Here is a 17381-nt window from a genome sequence, read left to right on the forward strand (position 1 = left end):
TTCTATGTGTCTAAGGGAGGTGTTTTCCCCTATAGGGAGGTGTTTTCCCCTATTACAGTATTTGGAGTTTCATAGGGAGGTGCGTTTCCCTATTTCTATGTTCTATGTGTCTAAGGGAGGTGTTTTCCCCTATAGGGAGGTGTTTTCCCCTATTACAGTATTTGGAGTTTCATAGGGAGGTGCGTTTCCCTATTTCTATGTTCTATGTGTCTAAGGGAGGTGTTTTCCCCTATAGGGAGGTGTTTTCCCCTATTACAGTATTTGGAGTTTCATAGGGAGGTGCGTTTCCCTATTTCTATGTTCTATGTGTCTTAGGGAGGTGTCTTTTTGGTAGTGTGTACCCATCTAATTAGTTTCCCTAGGGAGGGGGATGGGGTTCATTATTCTTTTGTTATAGTTATTTTCTTGCGACTATTTGCTGATTTGATGTATAATTATTTGCATAATGTACTTTCTTTTTATTTCTACTTTATTTAAGCAAAGGTATTTTGTGCTATCTTGATTCAATGCATTTATATCTTTTGCTTAGTTTTCTAAGGAAGGGAGATGTGCTATAATCTATTGTAGTTGTTTGTACATCTTCCTCATTGCTGTCCTGTTCCTTGCTGCTCAGCCATGAGTGATGTCACTTGGAATGTTGAGTGTGGGGGACTGGAGGAGTTGGCAGTTGGAGGAGATGGGCTGAGCAGCAGGGAGGCTGCTCCTGGTGGGGCTTTACTGGGGCTTTACAGGGGCCTAACTGAGGCCTTACATGAGATCTACATGGACTTTATGACTAACCAATAAACCTATAACTTCTTCTACGTAACCTGTCTACGAGACATTCTTCATTTATTACACTTACCTATTCTACAGGCAGTGTTTGTGGGCATGGCAGATGTGTGCCATGTTGATTTTTCAGTTTTTTCTGCACCAAAAAACGCAGCCTGCGATGGCAGTGTGTGTGTGTGTGTTGAGGTGAGGGGTCCTTGAGAGAGGCACAGTACATGCTGCAGCCCTCAGCGCCCTCTCTGGTCACAAGGCCCTTAGTACCAGTGGTACCTTTTACAAGGAATTTATATGTGGGCCAGAGGTGTGCCAATTGTGTACACAAAGGTACAGTTTTGGGAAAGAACACAGGCCCTGGGAACCTGATTGGCAGGGACTCAGGGCACACTAAGTCAAGTTGCATCAGATGTCATGCAAAAAGTGGGGGGTAACCATGTACTAAGGGGCACTTTCCTACACACCTCACCTATGCAGATCACTGACACTTCGACTGCCAACTCCCAGTTTCCGATGACCCGATAAGGATGTGTGATCCAAGCACCACAAAGGCTCATTGAAGAGCTATAGGTGTATATGTATTTATTTGTTTATTTTGTTTATTTATTGTAAAAAGTAATCACTTTTTATTTAACTAAGGGGGAGATGTAGTGTTGTGTAAATAAAGAATGACTGAACCTTTTTAGTTCCAGATGGATTCCATAGACCTATGATGTTGGCGTTGGAGTGTAATGGTGTACATGCAGGTTTAGAACGTTGAGTTCTTGCTTACATGCTGAAGTGCGTGTCTAGCGTAGTCATTGGCGAGTGGCTGGGCTGGTTAAGACGCTACACCTTGCAAGCTTCCGACCCTGGTCACAATGATGTCTATAGGGGCATATTAAATCCAGTGTCTCATTTATTAATTAGGACATGTGTGCCTCAATGCTCACAGTCTCTTTGCAAAACATAGATTTATGCTTTTGACACTGTGGAAAGGTAGACACTGATCACACCACTATTGGTCAGTATCACTGCACTGAGGTGCCAGCAGCCTTTTTTATACAGCGGCATGGATGTTTTTGCTGAACACATATGAGCAAGGCAAGAGTGATCTAATCACTAATTTCGTAATTAATAATACTGTTTAACTAATGAATTGGTTGCACATTATGAAGATTTGTTTTGATGCTATGTGTATTATACTGTAGAAGACAACACACATATATAGTTTAAAGGTAAGCATGATTTGCACGGAATTATCTTGCTGAAAATGAATCTTTTAGCTGTTGTAAAGCGTAACATGTTAAATATGTGAAAATGTGTCCCATACATGTGTGGCGACTTATTTAGGGATCCAGGGCACTCGATGAACCGAGATTAAGCGGCTACTTTTACAGCTAGCAACCAAACGCCAATCGGAGACATATCCCAGGGGAGGTGCACTGCCAGGTTGGCATTCTATGCTTAAATTGGTGATTTCTGGCTTGCTGCTCTTTGAGAGGTGTTCATTTATTTCAGGTATTTTCAGCCTGATCCTCTTTCAGCTTCCAGACGCTTCTCTCCACTCTTCAGAGAAATAGGATTCCTTAAGCCTGGTGTGAGCGCCTGCATAATGTCAATCTGTAATAGGGATTAATGGAGCAATTGTAGTATTAGCATGTTTTACAGTGCCTGCTGCTAAATTTCACAGTCAATCCCGAGAATATCTGCCTATGCAGACACCGGAACCAGATGTAGGAGGAGGTCGGCCTCCCACAGATTTCTGGCCTGCGATTTGAATCCCTGACTTACATTAATATGTATACTGCATTTTTAAATTTTGTAAGTACGTTTCAGTATGTAATGACAAATCCTGCAGAGGTGAATTAAGCATTTGTATTATTTTATAACTATTGAACATTTTGAAAATCCAGACAAAGAAAATACAGCAGTTATTCTATTTGATTCCTCTAGCAAGAGCACAGAAAATCATGAAAAGAATGGATGTTGAAACACTTACGTGTTTCTGGCAGCTAAAGGAGAACTAGAGAATTTGAAAAAAAATCTAGATCTTTTGCTTAGTTATCAGTTCATTTATTTATTTACTTATTTATTTAATTAATTTGTAAACCACTGGCTTGTGAAATGCTATCCCTTTGTAGTGCCAGATCTTTATTATGTTGGCTTCTCATGTGCTATCAGCTGGACCAGTGCAATTCAAAGCTCCAGTAGTTTGTAAGAGAATTCACAGTATCTCCAGACCAGGAGAAGGACCGTAAAGGACCCAGTCATCTAAACGAGGCGTGATCCCTGAGCATCTACCAGGTGGGGTAGGCCTCATTGAAGAGGCTGATTTCAGGCTTCTATTGAAGGACATCAAGTTCAGTTGCTATTGTTGGTCTATAGTGAGTGAGTTCATCAGGTGCATACAGAGAGTTCTAACTGACCTCCATGAGATTTCTGAGTGAATCTGTATTCGATTATCAGGTTTTCTTTGCTTTATCAGGGGAACTGACTTGGTGTGTAAGTCAAAAATCAAAAAGAACCTGAATGAACAGGTAAAAGAGCCTAACCTGAGGGTGTCGGAAAAAACAATAGGATTCTGCTGATCACCCAAAAAAAAAAAGAAAGGGGCAAAACTTTGCCTTTCTTGAGTCCCCTCACTCACCAGGGTTTCCCCTTGGTGACATGCTTCATCATTGGGGTCCTCTCAGTCCTCTACGGGCTGAGGCGTGCTGCGACTTGCGATATTACGTAGGAGCACTTAAAACAAGTTTATGTGTAGTGCAAGTGTAGTGAAGTGGAGTGGGATAAAGTGTTTTAAAATAATCAACTAGTGGGCCAAATATATTTTATTCTTGCTCCTAGCTAATTGGTTAAAAACGGGGTAATATGCTAAAGGCCCTAACTGTAATGGATAGGTGTGCCTAGCATATGGTCAACTAGTTTCGAGCTTCCCCAGCTCTTCCTCAGGACCACACCGGGACCAGCCCAGTGTGAGAAACCACTCCTAGTAGACCTAAATAAGGTGAAGAAAGTGAGACGCTGCAACTAATAAGCATGCGTTAAGATGAATACATACGTAAGTATACGTCAGGAGATATATGTTTAGAAGCAAGCAATAAGCCTCATGGTCAACGGAGGGGGTGTGGAGATCTCGTACACTTGTACGTGGAAAACCGCACTCTAGAAACACCTACTAGAGCCCAGCCTCTCGGACCGCATACCTGTGTAAGTCAACATTGGGTTTTCTTGGTATTTCAGCCCTGTTCCATCCAGTGACTTGAAGGCTACGCTTAGGACTGTGATCTGATAGGATTTCTTAGACTGAGTCTGATTCTGGCTGTTTGATTGTGTATTCTCTGAAGTTTTAATGGGTCCTTTTTTGTGCTTCGATTTAGAATACATTGCAGCAGGTTCAGCGTCATGGTAAGTTCAAACCAGGGTTTCCTTTGGGCGATCTTAAGATCATCATGAGGTGGTGGTTGGTGCTTTTGATTACATTTGAAATCTGGTGTTTAAAGTAGGCCTGGGCGGTAAATTCCGTTCCGCTCGCGTAATTTCGCGTTCCGCGGAGAACGCGAAATTGCTCAAAAGTCTGCTTTCCGCGATTTCGCGAAATTTTTGCTTGTTCGCGTTCTCAAAATGCGTGTTCGCGAGATATTTCTCCCCGAACACGCAAACAGCAATTGTGAACAGGAAAAAAGCATCGCGAACAAGCAATTCCGCGTGTTCGCGGTATTTCTGCGTGTTCGCGGAGATTTTTTACCGTTTCGCGGAGATTTGCGTAACGCAATTACGCAAATTTCGCCCACCCCTAGTTTAAAGCACAGACATTTATCAAACCGGATCGGAAGGTTTCTCATTGATTGATTTGGAGTTGAGCCTTCACTTAGTAGTTCCGGCCAATGGGACAGGAGGCAGCTTGCTGTAGTCTTGCCAGTCATCAGGATTTTGGTTTTTGATCAATTTAGGTGGAGAGAGCTGTCCTTCATCCAATGGTAATATTTTCAGACTTTGTAATGCTCATATTTTGACTTGAGTGGTCATCTAACCTGCGGTGGATTTGAATATCACCTACATAGAACTGGAATTGAAGTTGGTAAAGGGTGATGATGTTTCATAAGAGTCTCATGCAAAGATTTAAACAGTAATAAGGAAGATCCTTGAGGTACCCTGAGCTATTGCGTTTCGGTCAAGGAAAATGAAGCCATTTTGATTTCATTTATATTATTCAGAAAATGAGCACAGAGATTAGAGCAGAGGATTCTCTCTCAGCAATTTCATTCTGATGTTTTTGTTTATGGAAAAAGTCTTGATGTGATAATGTATTTTTCTCTTTTGGTATATCTTTACTTTAAATCTATTTCTTTACTTAATAGTTATTAGTTCCTGTGGATGGAATTAAATATAATGCTAAAACTGTAGCTGGATGTTTTAATATACTGTCGACTTACTATCAGCAAATTTTTACAATTGTATATTTTGTAAGTTCACTTACATATTGAGCATATGCCATATATTGTAACACCTTTTAAGATTGTTCATTTCACGATGCTTACTTCGCTTGTAGTGAGATGAGATTGGATGTTTATTCCACAAAACGATAAGTTAATACATTCTCCAATGCCTTTATCTAAATTCTAAATCCATTACTAGATAGTATATATGATAGTTACTTTGACAGGAATCAGAATAGAATCAGCTCTTCGTTCAAAATTGGTCGAAACTTTAACAGTGGTCAAATTAGCACAAGCTGGTGACCTATGAGTAGCAGTGAAATGACAAAACTTTAACACATGTTGAATAAACAAAATTAGAAAGGGAAATAAAAGGAAGATGTCTGTCCTCACCAAACGGTTTCATGGCTGCTCTACAAACTCTACAATTCTATAATAGAAGAAAAGGGGATGACAGGGAATTTCTAGCAAGAAAATGCGTTCCTGATGAGACATTTTTGTAATTTTCGCAATGCGCTCATGAGAAAGTAACAGATTTTCTCGAGATCTGTTACATATAATTGTTTCTCTCTCTGTAAAAATGGATCCTACCTAACTGTGGGGTGAATATTTTTAAATTGCCCAACAGTGGTGATACATAAAAAGTGAAATTATATACCTGTTGTATTCATAGCTAATATATTTTTCTTCAATAGAGAGAGCCCTTCTAATTCACAGATAAGTAAAATGTTCATTTTATTGCAACAATACCTGATGAGGTGCAACAATTAAATGAAGGGCAGACTGTGTGTAGTTTGAAAATGTGACATTACAATACAATAAAGGTAATAAGATAAAATGAGCCCAACTTGGACTGTTATTTCCAAATGGGGCACATCAACTGAATTCCGGGTATCCACAGACCCTAAATGACCACTAGATTGATCTGCAATTTACAATTTATGATGTAAAAGCAGAACACATTCTGAGATTCTGCATATTCAAACACCCCTGCTTCACTTCACACACACTCATTAATTTTCTCTCAGAGGTTGAAAGGATCCACTAATTTAGTGTGGCTGCGGAAATGCAAAATGTATCAATTATACAGTTGTTTAAAGTGAATCAGATAAATGTAACCACAAACTATGAGTATGATGCATGATGAGTGTAGGTGATAGAAAAACAGAAATAGGTTTTGAAGCTGTGTGGGTGGTGCTAAGGAGGTTTCATTAATGCTACACATACCTGACCATTGTTGGTCAAGCACAGGTCATTAAATGAGGAGCAATCTTAAGCCCTCATATATCTATGAATTGAATGTCATCCTCCCCAATGCCTGGGTGTCAGTGCACCAGATGTCTAGGAGTGGTCTACATTAGGCTATCCCTCCCAGTCATTAGTGCAACACTTTCCTTCAATCCTTCCTCTGTCCTTTACCAAGCTAGACATGGTGACCTAGTTCACTAAAGGGGCAGCCCAGATGTCGCTCTTTAGGAAAACAACTTACAAAATGGCTAATATGGAGATATAAGTGTGTGCAATCCAAATTCTTTAAACACTGGAATTACAACAGCAACTTTTGAGCCAGTTCTTTGATATGCACTCAATATTGATAACACAGCCTCTCGTTCAGAAAGGGAACTACGACAATGAAAGAAGCATTTAACTTTAAAGTAGAATGCAAGACTGCTAGTCAGAATCAGTATGCAAACATGAAAGGCTGTGCAGAGGCTACAGATTACAATAGGGAGTAAGTGCTGTTCAACTATTGGAATGGCCATTCTGATAAATTCTCTCCTGGGACCAATCATCATACAAATATACACTGTTGCAATATCCTACCCCATTGTCAGATTGGGGAGAGAGAGATAGACAGGAAGGGAAAAGTGAAATGCAGCATCATAATGAATAAAATAAATAGTCATCTTAACTCACTAGATTGGATAAGGTTATACATGTTTGTTGTGGTGCACCTGGAGGACAGCATTAACAGCACTTTTGCTTTTTTTTGTTATGCAAGGTAGACTGAAGTATCTCTCTTGGTATAATTTTTCTGTGGTCTGTAAAAGTACAGTCTCAAATAGAAGAAAATCCTGGTTTTCTAACAGATTAAAGCTGAAGTGACAGTGAATGGGTCACCTGCGCATTTGTCCTAATGTCAGAAGTGCAGACTGTGAGCCAAATGTTCCCCATTGCTCAATCAACTGTAGTTCCTCAGTATTTGTGACACTTCGCCACTTTCTTCCACCACCTATCCTCCCAGCAGCCAGAGAACTGAAGGGTCTCCATGTGTGCTTCAGTACTGTCCCATTGCCCCAGTAACATCTTAGTTTCTCCAATATTCCCACATTAGAGTTTTGTGTATTGGATACACAATCAGAAATATAATGGATATCCCGTATGCAATAGAATATAATCCACTTGTAATACTGAAGGCAGTATATCCGTCACATTTGTGATGGAGTTTCCCATCCACAAAACTGTAAGTCAGGCCCTTAGTTTCTCAATAGTATCATCTACCTAAGAATCTCAGTACCACCTACCTCAGTTCGCCCTGCACTATTTAAGTGTCTACCAGCATCCCCATGGCACTAGTACTGGCATGGTTTCTGGTGCCTTCTAGAGCCTCCAGTAACTACAGCGTCAACCAGTATTCCGGCAGCTCTTCCAATACCACCCAGTGTTCTCCAGCATTCTACCAGTGTCTTTGGTGCTGAATAATGCCATTTGTTCCTAACAGGTGCTGAGATGGCCAGTGCTAAAAAATGGTTACATTCTAGGGGTGTGCTATTTTATGTCATTGAACGCAATCAAAATATTCCATCAAAGTTTTGGGGGGAAGATCACTGTGCACAAAATGCAGAACCCAGACAAATTAATTGTTTTACTAGATATTAATCTACACTCTACGGACACAGAGTCCAACCTTCTGTCCAGCAAAGTGAACTTCTTACAAGACCTGGCGCACCACTGAGTTCATGCATAACCATATTGTAAGAGAGTTTCTGAAAAAGAATAGGTTATTAAATTACCTCCATGAGTTAAATGCTACCCCAATGTCAAGACCATATTATTGTGTTTTTCAAAACAGAATATCTCTGCACTATAATTAGTAAAGTCAGTACATAAAACCAAATGATGAGAGTTAATGTCCCATATTTTCCATGAAGTATCAATGGCTCCATGTATCAGATAGGCATTTTCCAAAACTAATTTCCAGATGATTTTCAATGATGCAGTGAAGAGCTCAGTCTCAGGATTGATCTTGCGCTAAAATTTAAAGAATGCAGTGATAGCGAGGTGGGCTTGTGAGGACTATGAATGTTCTTCCCATTCTCCATCTGGGACAATCAGTTTGTTAACCAGTGTGAGAAATGAACTTTATATTACAAAATAATGCTTAACATAAGTTTCATTCAGTTAGCATAACCAGGCCACACAAGGCCACATCATGAAAAGTGCATGTTTAAATGTTGTGTAGAAGCATTTGTTTTCAGTTACATTCCAGAAAATCAATTAAATTCAGCTGCACCCATGGTTTGCCTCTGCATGTGTAAAGAAACATTTTTCTCTAGCTTCCTCGGCTGAAGGGATGTGTTTTGAAACATTGCAAGGGGATTTGATGAATTTGTTGCTATGTGCAAGTTAATAGCCAATGAAATTATGCGCAAGTCTGTCTTATTTAGGATAGATTGGGAGCTAATTTGATTGCTGTGCAAGTAACATTTTAGTGCTGCCTTTTTACGTGATGTCATGCTATGAAATGTTGTGTTTTTATTGCCTGAAACATTATAAACAATTTGCTATTTGGGGAGGAGTTTAAACATTTTTCAGCTAGTTCAGCTACTTAGTCATTCTGTTGCTGCACTAGAGAGGGCTAGATGTGCATGGTCCTTTTATATTAGGGCTTGTTATTTTTGATTTGACTATTGCTGTGCTTACCTAATTTCTTTAAGACATATGGCATTCATTAAAAGCTTGCGTCTGCTTCTAACTAGGTTTTCACTTTCTGTAATGATTATTTTAATGTTTGAATGAATCTACATACTTGGAATTAGAAGAAGCCTAGTTGTGGATATTTTCCTTGGTGGTATTAGCTGATAATTTGAGCACAGGATTCTCACTTTCCTGTGAGTTGACTTTCCTTAATGTGTATTAACCTGGAGCCTCAAGACAAGCATATGCACTTTTACTATACAGCTTTGTGGTTGTACAAACAATCATTATAAGTCAGGCAGTCAGCCAACTATCCCTAGGTTCGCACTCTAATAAGTAGATTCATTTCAGCTTAGCATGTTCAGGCAACTGAATATTTGTAAAACTCTGATTTTGTGTGGGTCCTCTTCAGATGAATGCCAACACTAATGACTGAAAACATGATCACATGGTATCTCAAGTCTGGAAACTTTATGTCCTAAATTAAACTGCTGTACAACATGTCACCAGTGATAAATGCAAGGTGCTATGCACATTGTGCCACTATCTGTTATCATGTTTTGGACATGAAAGCCAGTGCAATCCATCATGATAAATATTCCATACAGGCATTCTTGTACTCAGATGAATACCATAAGTAGATTTTGTGCAGCAGACAGACTTTGTTTGCTCTCATTGGCAGTGCTTAGTTTATGTCTGTGTTTGATGAGCAACTGCACTCTTTTGGGGCTTTGAAGGAAATTTTCTTTTCTTTATTTTCCAAGTATTTGGTGCGATGACCTGAGATTTTTGCTGGAAAACAGTGACTCTATCAGTGGGATGATCAGACCACATCAACATACATTATTCAGGACTTTCAGAAACACACAGTAAAGCAATAAAGATTTCCAAACAAGCCACTAGACCGATTCTTATTACAAGCATGCTCAAACATATCAAAACTGCTCATTGGTATCCCTCAGTCAAAAAAGAATGTGTTTAAAATAATTTGTAGTTGCATTAAACCTACTGGTGCAAATTACCTTGCTACCCACTGCGCCTGCAGCCATGTCCTCTACGGCCGAGTCGGAAACTTGGGATAGATAGTGTAAAATAACCCACCAAATAAATTATAAATGTTATATTGTATAGTTTGTAAAGCGGAACAAACATTGAGACAAACCACTTTGGGCAATATGACATATACTGAGGATCATCCTAGAATCCAACTTAAGATCACGGCCACTTATACGATATTCACTGAACAAATGGAAATTGTTCTGTTTCAAAAGGACATTGATTATATACCAAGGAATATATAGGTAGACACAGGCATCTGAGAAAATCCAGAACTGCGAACATTTCCTGCTTCCACCATTGGTGCGAAGCCAATGTTGCAAGTGTAAATTTATCTTATTTGGCATTAAAGTGCAAAGGTGCTCTTATATACGAATGAACAAATAGGGTCTTCCATTTGGTATAGTTATGCTTGCTCAATGATGGCTGTAAAGTTGCAATCACATTCATGATATTCCAGCATTCAGTGACAGGAGGCATTACTCTCCGTGGTTTACCAGAGGTCTTACATCCGTAGGACAGGACAGCAAGAAACCTTTACCCACTAGTTATAAAAAAAACTATTGTGGCGGGCCAAGTGGACCTAAAATAATAAAAACAAGACATACTAGGACAAGCGAAAGGGAGGTGTCACAGATTCATAAGAATTTAACGAACCCATGCAGTTAAGTGTGGGATCATTTTGATGTTTATCCACTATCTTTTACTTTTGCCTGTGTCTGTATGGTAAATGTGATCTTTAGGCAGATGGATCTTTTCCACGTGCTGAACAGTGGCTTTCATTTCCAACTTGTGTAAACTTTTGTCGACAGAAGAAGATGCAAGCACTTGCCAGCAACAACAGATTTTGCTTTGCGGTGCTTCTGCTTTCCATGGGTAAAAAAGAGGTGTGCACTCGTGGGGAGCGGACATATACTGAATCACATGACCTTTCTTGTACGTTTGGTAACAGGTATCATGCACCATCCTTACAACTAGGGTGTAGGTGTAGGAGCACCTCCCTGCTTATTGAGCTTCAGAGTTGAGACTTTGCCCAGGCTCACAGACATGTTAGTATCGTGTCAGTTCTCCATTTTAATAGAGCATTAATTGTCAGACAAATAGGTCTTGTTGTTTCTAGGCCTCTACTAATTAATAAGCCTTGATTGAGATATAGCTGGACATACTGGAAAGCATCACAGCATATATATAGAATAGGTGGTGGCATTTATATTTACATCTCACTGTTACCTCTTTTGCGTGTATAGATTCTTGTGTTGCCCATTGCACCTCTCTCCGGTATGAATGCCTGCCTCCTTACTTACGTTATCCATCATGAACCAACACCACGGAGGGGAGGCTGTTTGAGGGAAGGAAGACAAGTCCCGAAGATGGAACATTTGCATCTCTCTGGTCAATGAGGAAACTGTGGTGGATTGCTTGACCCCGAGTCCATTTTTTTCTCATAGTTGCATAGGAGAGGTGGGTGAGGCACATTCTGATGGGGTAACCCTCCTCATCACTTCAAGCCAGAGCTTGCACACTCTTGGAGGATATATAACTGAAGTCTACATGCCACCTAGCCTATAAATATCGACTGGTGAGTGTGGAGGCTTCTGCTGTGAGTATTGATTTGCACTTATTGTGAACACCATGACAGCTCTCATTCAGTTAGTCTTTTTTCAATCTGTGCCAGATGTCACCTTTTCCTTATTTCTATTACAAAGTGAGAAGTTCCTAGGGCACATGCAAACATGCTGATTGTATTGTGTACTACCATTCTGTAGGCTGAAATGTTTTCTGTTTATATGAATGGGAGCAGCCATTGTAAGATGACCTCTTACTGTTCAAGCTTTTTGTTTACAAAGCTGGAGGCGTATTTTAACATGTGGATAGAGCTGACGTATTTTATGCCATGTTAGTTCAGCCTAGCAGAAGGCTTAGTGTCTCCAAACCATGCCTTATTTTAAAAACATGAGATAAAATCAGTGGTCAAACAGTATTGTTGCAGGGATACTGCACATATACAGAACTATGCACAGGAAAACAGGAACTCAGTGAATAGGGGTGTACCAACCTACCACATTAGTGCCCAAAATCCCAAACCGACTAGCTATAGTGTCTCATTCGTTCTCCATCTACAGCGAAGCTACTAATGATTAGACAACCCAGAACACGTCACTCTCTCTTGGGAATCGCAGGAGCCAGACACTCTTTCGCTCACTCACTCGTACTTGCCCACAATGTGAGTAATCTGAGACGCGGTACAGTTTAAAATGTTTATTTGAACTAACGCGCTCTATGGTACAGTACACATGCTAATACTAGCAGCAAAATGCATAAAAACAATATAGTCAGCATTGTTACAATTCCATAGAATACAAACGGGGATATAATTTTATAAAAAAACAGTGAAAAAAAGGATAAACGACCTATCCACTCTACCCGTGGTAAGAGATAGTTTATTATATAAAAAAAGAAGACCTCTGGGCTTTGTCAGCAGACCCCCAAGGCCTAGATGCAATATTCACATCGCAGGACAAGCACAGCTCTTCTCTTCGGAAAGGTGTCTCTCCAAGTGTGTCAAAACATGTTGCGCCTACAATATTAAAGCACACCATTTCCAGTAGTGCAGCTGTGTGTAGCATGTTATGTCTAGGTGCGAGGGACTGACCAGAATGGAATAACAAGGGGCATTGTTGATCGACCTTGAACATCGTGTGCAGACTAAACCTTAGAGCATAGCAGAGAATGTGCAAGTTAGACAGTTCTCATGTGAAAGGGGCACAGAGTCTTGCGAAATATATGTATGCAGTGTCGAGCGCAAAGCAGCCTCATGGCAGCGAAGCTCATGCTAATTTAGCAAATGTCGACAATGGACCTATAAGCTATACTACAGTATATAAAACCCAGAATTTGAACACTGATCAGGAGAGATCTTCACCTTTGAATTATCATCAGAGATCAAACCAGATTGCCGACCATTCCTAATTGGAGAGTTGATTCCAGAAGCAGTGCAAAAGGTGTCCTCCAGTGTCAGCAAATATTCTGCTTCCTCGATAGAACACCAGAAGCCAGCTATTCAATATAGCTCTAAACTCTAAAATTCGAAAGACAGGTTTGCTATTTGATAGTCTAGCTCATTTTAGTATAGCACTTAGAAATAGCTTTAGGGTGTTAGGATGTCAGAAATTTGCTAACAATGTTAGAAACATTTATCTTGTTTTCGCTGACCATTACATGATTACCTACATTTATGTTTGTATTCTGTGTGGTTTCTGCACACATTTTATGCACTAGACTGAGGATTTTAAAATATACATTTTAAACTATGTCCCTGTTTCTTAGTGGTATCTCTGAGAATATTACTCATAAATGATAGACTGCTTGGATTTCCACTGTGTCCCTGAACCCATCTAGAGGGATGGATAGTAACCTGAACACACGGTATCGCAAGATTGCACAGTGGGCTCGTGTTAGGGCTGCGGTTCAAGCAGTTTACTAATTCGGTGTTGGCGAATTAAACCTAGTTCTTGCATCAGAGGGTTATAAATGCACCTCCTGTGACTCTCGGGACTTCCCACATTTTGGTGCTTAATGTCGGCCTCAGTTTGAATCGTTTTTTGATGGCACACTCAAAAAATCTTTTATTACAAATATTCAGAGATGTGCGTTGTAATATTGGTTACTTCCTTCATACGAAATGTCTGTTTACTGTAGGTTTGTCAAGCTTGGCTATCAAAAGGAATTTTCTACATTCTGTGGATTCTACTATTTGAATCTCATGTTTATTTAATCTACTTATTAAAAATGGTGGCTCCTGTAGGGATAGGAGTAAAGTAAAGAGCAACAGTTACACCACATCTCAAAGACAGGGGTGTCCTGATAATGAGGGTACAGTGACATTTGTGGTCAATGCACATGCTGCATACACATTTGAGACACTGCAACAGCTGTGCCTGCACAATATAGGATAGATCAGTAGTTAGAAATCCCCTTGACCTACCAAGAACACGAAAATTAGTTTGGTGATCAATTAACACACACATCAGATTGTCAGACAGGGTTCTTTCAGTAGCTAAGGGGCCACATGATCAGTTTTGCCTGGATATACACATTTTGGTAATCCAGGGTAGTTACAGCATTCATAGGATATAAATGTATTAAATTAAATCATATATGTTTACAGACAACTCAGACAGAATCTATTCAAGAATCTAATAGGCACAGAAGTTCCCATAGAACCTGCAAGTCCACAAACTACAAACAATTCTATAAATGCTATAATGGTCAATGTGCCTGTGAAACATGAATAAATCACCTTTCAAATTGTTCATAAAACCAACTTGTTGGAAGCCATCTATCCACATACAGCTCTCCACAGCAAGCATAGATCACTGATCACTGTCTTCCATTAATTATGTTCCCCATATTAAATCTATTTTCTCAACTAATCTGTAGCCTAGGAAATGCATTGAAAAAGTTCTTATGGAGAGAAGTTTAACTGGATCAGCATGGGACTTACACAATTGGCAAAATGTATTCCCACAGCTTGAAGATGGGCATGAATAGTGAGGAAGTGTTATCATGTAAGAATAATAGTATGCTGAAATTTTGTTTAAAAAAGGTTTCGAGGATGAAATGTTTTGAGGCCAACTTGCAATACTGTTTACGGCTAAAACTATTACAATTGAGTTATATGTTTGTAAAATGTGAAGTAATCCAAAGTGAGCTGAAGGGTGATATATGTCTGTTAGACCTGGCATCATTGGCATGGTTTCTCCTGTCTTTTTGCCTCTACCTCTTACATTTTCGATTGTGTGCTGAACCTTTTTTGCTGGTTTGTGTAATCTGGGCACTTACCACTACTGATCAGTGCTAAAGTGCAAGTGCTTCCTGTGTAAATTGTGATTGGTTATCCATGACTGGCCAATTTGAATTTCTGGTAAGCCCCTAATAAAGTGCACTGTGTATGCCTAGGGCCTGTAAATCCAATGCTACTAGTAGGCCTGCAGCACTGGAGCACCCACATGAGTAGCCTTGCAATCTTCTCTCTGACCTGCCATTGCATTGTCTGTGATTGCAGTTTTAAACTGCCATGTCACCTGGCAAGTGCAACCACTTGCGAGGTTCAACCCTTCCCTTTTACTACAAGTAAGGCACCCCTACAGTAGGCCCAAGGTACCCTCATGGGAAGGGTACAGTGTATGTAAAAGGTAGGACATATACTGGTGTGTTTCACATGTCCTGGTAATGAAATACTGCCACTTTCATTTTTCACTATTGCAAGGGCTAGCTCTCCCAGAGGTTATCATTGGAGCTGCCTTGTAACATTTTACAAGTGTAACTTTCAATCGAGAAGAGCTAGAGATTTAGGGCCAGATGTACGACCGGGGCATTTAGCAACTGGCAAATTGCGCTCAATTGCGAGTCGCAATTTGCAAGTCGTTAAATGCCATGTACAGTAGTGTCAGAGACACTGTTTGCGATTCCCAATAGGGTCGCAAATTGCATGCCTCATCAAAATCCATAAGGCACTCGCAATTTGCAACCCCATGAGGAATGGCTGGCCCTCCCAGGCATGGTGGCCTGCTGGGCTCAGCAGACCTCCATGCTTAAGACTGCTTTTCAATAAAGCAGGTTTTCTTTTAAAATGCAGCCTGTTTCCTTAAAGGAAAACGGGATGCATTTGACAAAAAAAAAAGAAATATTTTATTTTATTTTCTAAGGGCAGGCAATGGTCCCTGGGACCACTGCCTGCCCCTAAAAAATATTTTACCCTGCATTTGCACACAACCCCCCTTGTCAGGGTTCTACCCCCTTTTTATTTAGCAGTCCCCGATGTCCCATTTCGCCTTCCTGGTCACTCACCGCCAGTGCCGCAACTGTCCTGAGTTGTGGCAGCAAACAGGCATCTCCCGGGGGCGTCCACCACTCTTCTCCCCATTCCTCAAGAGTATCTTCCCCAACATCGCCATGCTCGTCCTGGGTTCCGTTCTCCTGTTTCTCCGCTTCTTCCGGCTCCTGCGGCAGCAAGGTTCCCCTTCAGACCTCTTGGCGGTGTCTTCCTGTTTTCTCTTGCTTCCTCCTCCTCCTTCTGCAGACCCATCACCTCTCTCTTGCGTGACTTCCTCTTTTCTGATGTCTGATCGGTTCTCTCGTTGGGTGGGTCCACCCTCTGCCTGCACGGGAGAGCCCGTGATGACATGTTTAACCCTCTGATCGGGCCGTTTCCTACCGCAAAATTCATTCACATATGTACAAAACACAAATTAAGGTTCTGTAACATATTACCAAATCAGAATTAGTGTTTGTGATTCAGTATTTGGAAGGACAGTGTTTAGGGCGTTCCTTCCAAATACGGAATCTGTAAAGGTATGTAGTTGTGGCTCCTCGTGGGAGTGCTGCGGTGCGGTGAGGAGGGCGGAGGAGGGGCCGGCTGGGGGGTAGTAAACTCCAGCATAAGGCCAAATGGAGTTCAGTTAATAAATAAATAAATAAAACGAATTTCCTTGCACGCGCTGCATTGCTGCATTGCAGCACGTGCAATGAAATTTGTTTTATTTATTTATTTATTAACTAAACTCTGTTCGGCCTTATGCCAGAGTTTACTACCACCCACCCTGCCCTGCCCCTCCCCACCGCCCCGCAGCACTCCCACGAGGAGCCACCACTGACGGAATGTATTAATGTTTTGCGACCGAATTACGCTTGTAAAACATTTATATTTTACCAAATCCTTGAAGGAGGTAATAACCCATTCGCAAATGTGAAGGGGTTTCGAGGGACCCCTTCCCCTTTGAAAATGGAAAACAATTTTTTTTTAAGATCAGACAGTGGTCCCATTGACCACTGCCTGCTCTTAAAAAATGAAGCTGTAGAGTTTAATTTTTAAACATATACCGTTTTCCTTCAAGAAAACTGGCTGCATGTAAAAAAAAAAAACATTTCATTATTAAAAAGCTATCACAGACAGTGCTCTGCTGATCTCAGCAGGCCACCACCCCTGTGTTGGCTGCAATTCCTAATGGATCACAAATTATGATGTACCTCATCAATATGCCTGAGGTTAGTCTCTTTGCGGCCCACTAAAAAACCCTAGGAATACTGATTTCCTAATTGCGATTCGGAGAGAATCGCAATTAGGAAAACGGTATTCCTTTTTCTTTTTTTTGATAATATTTTTATTGTCAAGAAGAAGTACAGTCATACAAAAGACATAATATAGAAAACAGAAAGATA

The sequence above is a fragment of the Triturus cristatus genome, chromosome 5_2 (genome assembly GCF_964204655.1).
Source record: "Triturus cristatus chromosome 5_2, aTriCri1.1, whole genome shotgun sequence".
NCBI lineage: Eukaryota > Metazoa > Chordata > Amphibia > Caudata > Salamandridae > Triturus > Triturus cristatus.